This window comes from Thunnus thynnus, chromosome 21 (genome assembly GCF_963924715.1).
Source record: "Thunnus thynnus chromosome 21, fThuThy2.1, whole genome shotgun sequence".
Lineage (NCBI taxonomy): Eukaryota > Metazoa > Chordata > Actinopteri > Scombriformes > Scombridae > Thunnus > Thunnus thynnus.
This window is the reverse complement of record NC_089537.1, coordinates 19,066,809-19,071,746: the sequence shown is the minus strand read 5'-3', so window position 1 is coordinate 19,071,746 and position 4,938 is coordinate 19,066,809.

Sequence of the window (4,938 nt, the reverse complement as noted above, 5' to 3'; positions counted from 1 at the left end):
TCTTTAATTGGAAATTCCAAAGTGCAAACATGAAATATGCTAAAATATGCTGAATCAAGACAAATTAAAAGAGTGGTGAGAGAGATTTTGGTGTTAAGACTCCAAAACTTGTAGACATCAATCAATATTTTAAACTCGTTAAAATCTCAAAGCACCAGTACACAGTAGCTACACAGCTAAAATACACCTTTTTTTTTTACTTAATTTCCTAAACTGTATCAGACTTTTTCTTGTGTATTTACATTTCTGCCGAAAGATAGATTACTATATATAAAACTTAAAGGTGCATTTTGTAGAATTTAGTGGCATTTAGCAGAACGGACTGGAAATGGAATATAATATTCATATGTATGTTTTCATTAGTGTATAATCACCTGAAAATAAGAATTGTTGTGTTTTCGTTACCTTAGAGTGAGCCCTTTAAATCTTTTCCGTGGAGCCCACCATGTTGTATCACCATGTTTCTACAGTAGCCAAGAACGGACAAACCAAACACTGGCTCTAGAAAGGGCCTTATACGTTTTTCACGAGTTTCATGGCCACTATAGGTTTTCCTACACACTTGGAAGGGAAGGGTGAGGGGAGGGTATTCAGTTGGTTGCAGCCTGTAATCTCACCGCTAGATGCCACTAAATCCTACACACTGGTCCTTTAATTCTTTCTGTTAAGAAATCTTTTAGTTTTATAGAATGTCTTTACAATACAAGTCCAAGAGTTCTGCACGTACATATGTATGTGTGCAAATTATATACCATGTACACTGGCTCCTCTGAATTTTCTTCAGTACATGTGTGATTTCTTGTGGTTCCCCTTTGCACGACATTTGAATCCAGTGTGGACCCCGCCACTGACGATGCAAACTTCTAGAAATGCAACTAATGAATGTACATGGGTGTAGCAGAATAAATGCATGACAATGCATGCAAATAGTATCAAATTGTAACTTTAAAAGGAGTCAACAGAAATGCCTGGATCTTTGTGTTGAACTAATGGGTTCTTTTAACATTTTATATTGGTTTCAATCTACATAAAATATCAGTGTGTTCAGCATATGGAGCAACATGAAATCTGTGAGCACTATTTATTTAAACATCATTGTTTCATAATCACATTATTTAATAATAATAATAAATTTCTAATTTATATAATGTAAAACGTTTTGTACAGTTTTGTGATAATTTATTGTCATGTAACTATGGTAACTGATATATCAATCGACCCTAATAATTCAGTTGATACTGATGTGGGAAAGAATTGTGTAAACGCCATGGTAGTAGCTGATTTATTATTACATTAAATTATGTGTTATTGCAACTTCCAGACAGATTTATTCCAGCTACAGTATGAATAGGTCACAGGTGTGATACACACACACACACACACAGACACACACTACATTCTCACTTCTTCCTTCTACTTTTCATCTCAATTCATGCACAGAGAAAAAAATGGTGTGGGACATACAGGGTGTCATCACACTTAAGTACAGAGCACAGACTAAATATAACTAATATAACTCAACTACACATATGACTCCTGTTCAGATGCTTTTGGTCAAGCCTGCTGTGTATTGCAATGCAATGTACATGGGTAAATGTTCACTCAGCTCCAGCTGTGCAGCAAGCTTGCTATTGACTATTTACCTGTTCACCTTGATTGAGAATTTGTAAGGACGACACTGTAAAGTATCATAAGTTTATACAGCAGCCGGAATGTGTTAGATATTAAGTATAGCATGGATAAATAAAATTTGAGCCTTGGAGTGACTTTTTACGCAAATTAAAGTATAATCTTAACTGTTTTATCATGCTAATTATTATGGAAGGCAATGTTTGTGCCACCATCTGTTACCAATGTGTGCATGCGTGTCTGTGTGAGGCACACATTCCGTGTGTTTGCGTATGCATAAATAAAAAAGAAGGCTACGATGGAGAACTGCAGCTCTGAAAAGTGCACTAGAGTATGCATGAGTGTATACCTTCATTTAATGCTGGCACCAGTTGGAATAAATGCAATCACCCTACACACACTTTGCTTCTGAACAATGCTAAGCCCTGTCAACATGCGCACAGGACTATAGAGGGCATATGTTCTCTTGAATCAACGCTGCATGAATACATAACTACTGTATGAGATGAAACTAAAGGCTAGAATAACACCGCTGCAACCTGTAAAGAGAGCTGCCCGTAACAGCCATTACGTGCGTGCGTGTGTGTGTGTGTGTGTGTGTGTGTGTGTGTTTTATGGTGATGAGCTGTCTGAGTGTGTTCCGCAGACAGCACCTCAGTGTTTATGCAGTGCTGATAGTCTCCAGGAAAACAGGGGGGGAAAGAGTGCTGCTTGATATTTACACACAGCAGCCATACCGTCTGGCAATGATGATGGCTCCCTCATGGCCCTAAAAGACAGCAATAAACCCAGAGAAAGCACGAACGAGACAGAGTGAGAAATAGACTGGGATATATGGAGTGCAGTCGAAGAAGTCAAAACATGCCAGACTTTATGAGATTCACAGATTTGGAAAGAGAGATGGAAGGAAGGAAAAGTACAGAAACGACTGCAGTGCTAAACAGAAACAAAACAAGTTCAATCAAATGAGCAAGTTATTTTGTTTCAATGGTCCTCGATGGTATTTTGCATGTTTTAGCTCTTTAAATACAAACCACATACATTATCAGCACCGGTCGTTTTTTAAATTTATTTCCTACTGTCCAGGCAGCCACTTGTTTTAAAAAACAACCTCAGTCCATCACACTTTTTGTAATATATATATATATTTGTCAAAGATATGATGCTGTGGTGATGCAGTTCCAAACAGTAACTGTCATGAAAACTCCTCCTTGTTGGTACCTTCTGAGAGGAAACATCTGAGAGCCAACAAAAAAATATAAATTCATGAGCAGTGCTGTCGCATCCTTTTCAGGAGGTCCACCTTTGTTTTTTTGTCTTTGACTTTTAGGTTTAGTCCTCTGAACATAATTTTCTGATGCTGGCATGAACTAAAACCAGTGGCTGCCTGGAGGGAATGAAATACATCAACATATGGTATGCTTTGGAGAGCAGTGAGCAGTGATGTTAAATTTATGCAGGGTGTAGAATTTTGAGATCAGTGATTACCGCTGAAACTTTGAACTATCACACAATTAACTCTAAACTCACAACAGAGAAAGTGACTGGTGTATCATCTGGTTTTTCACATAACACAGATATATCTGTATCATTGACTCTCAAATAACTCTCAAATATGAATATTGGCATAGTCCTTAAAAAATCCAGTATGGTTCAGGCTCTAGTGACAGGGGGTTGATGTCATTCTTCCTGTTTTTTAAGAAACAGTGAAGCATAGTGTTTTTAACAAACAGAGAAACATAAACAGGTGGACCATCTGCTTTGGGAGCAACCTCACTGCAGTACCTGTCACCCATGGTTTTATATTATCAGTGACAATAGTTTCTTGTTCCATCAGTCTCAACAGCGCAGAGCTCAATGAAAATCTTTGCTCATCTTCAAAATCTATTTCATATCAGAGAACACTGCAGCAATCCAGAAAGTTGGGCCTAACAATCTTTCAGTGCTGTGAGGAAGGCTGATGTCACCCTCTCTCCAGCCATCTGTCACACTGGTGGTCCAACCTCAGCTGGAAGTGGGCTGGTGTGATCTAGACTGGCCTGGCCAAGGCAAAGCCTGCTTGGTGGGCATTTAGTACAGCGTCTCTCTGCTTCCCTGCAGTGCCAGCAGCACTGGCTGCTACAACCCAGCACCACTGATCCTTTTGGTGCCTGAGCTTCAGTCTAGCTTTAGCAACAGCAGGTAACCGGGCACCAGATGGCCAAAGAGACCACCACCCACCCACACATACACACACACACACACACATAGGACATACACAATCATTTTTTACAGAGATGCTACAGTAAGCATCAACATATGGTCTGTGTCTTGCACACACTTGTACAACTATTCACTGCATGTTTTCATACACAATCAGTAATTTTAGCGTTCCCTTTTGTTTTTGCATTCATTTTAACTTGCTATATTTAGAAGTTTGGTTAACTCGGTTCATTATTATCAGCATGATAACAGCAACAAGACCCACCGTTTATCCCCACATTCATTCACACCTATTAGCCAATAAGCTAGTGAGAAACAGCACCCCACTGGCTGCAGGTTATTTAAGTCCTGCGGAGGGAACAGCAACAAAACACTGCAGTAACACCATGACAGCCATTTAATGAGCACTACTATACTTTAAGGACTAAGTCCTAATTTTAGCCAGAAAGTCACTTCTGGGCAAAGTGAGCTAACAGGGACGAGACTGACCACAGTAAAGACCAAAGGCTGTTTCATGCTCTCTTTTCTTTGATTTACTGATATTACTGAGTTAAGAATGGAAACTATAAACACATTGTGCTCCTGCAGTTACTGGAGCTATTATCCACTGATGAATTCAACAAATCATAACATAAATAAATGTAATGTAAAAGAGCCTTGAAATGATCAGGGTCCATTTTACAATTTGGTAACAAATATTGCTGTCAGGTTTGAAAATGTCTGTTTAGGTAACAAACGGATATAAATTCAAGGCTTCATTTGTTTAAATATGACAATTTGACACAAATTGAAAAACTCAAACTGAAAATATCTCACTAACTGATTTATCATTCTGAGTCATTAAATGAGACACATTTTTAAGGATAATGTCCTCCCTCAGATTAAGTTTTTTATCCATTGATTAAATTATCATTCAGAACCTACTGTATGATATTCTTCTAAGTATATAATTCCCTCTTACTAATTTAAGAAATAAATTATATTAATTAAAGTGGTGGAAGAAGTATTCAGATTCTTTACTTAAATAACAATATCACACTATAAAACTACAAGTAAGGCTCTGTATACAAAATCTTAATTAAATAAAAGTACACTTTGTGAGCAAAA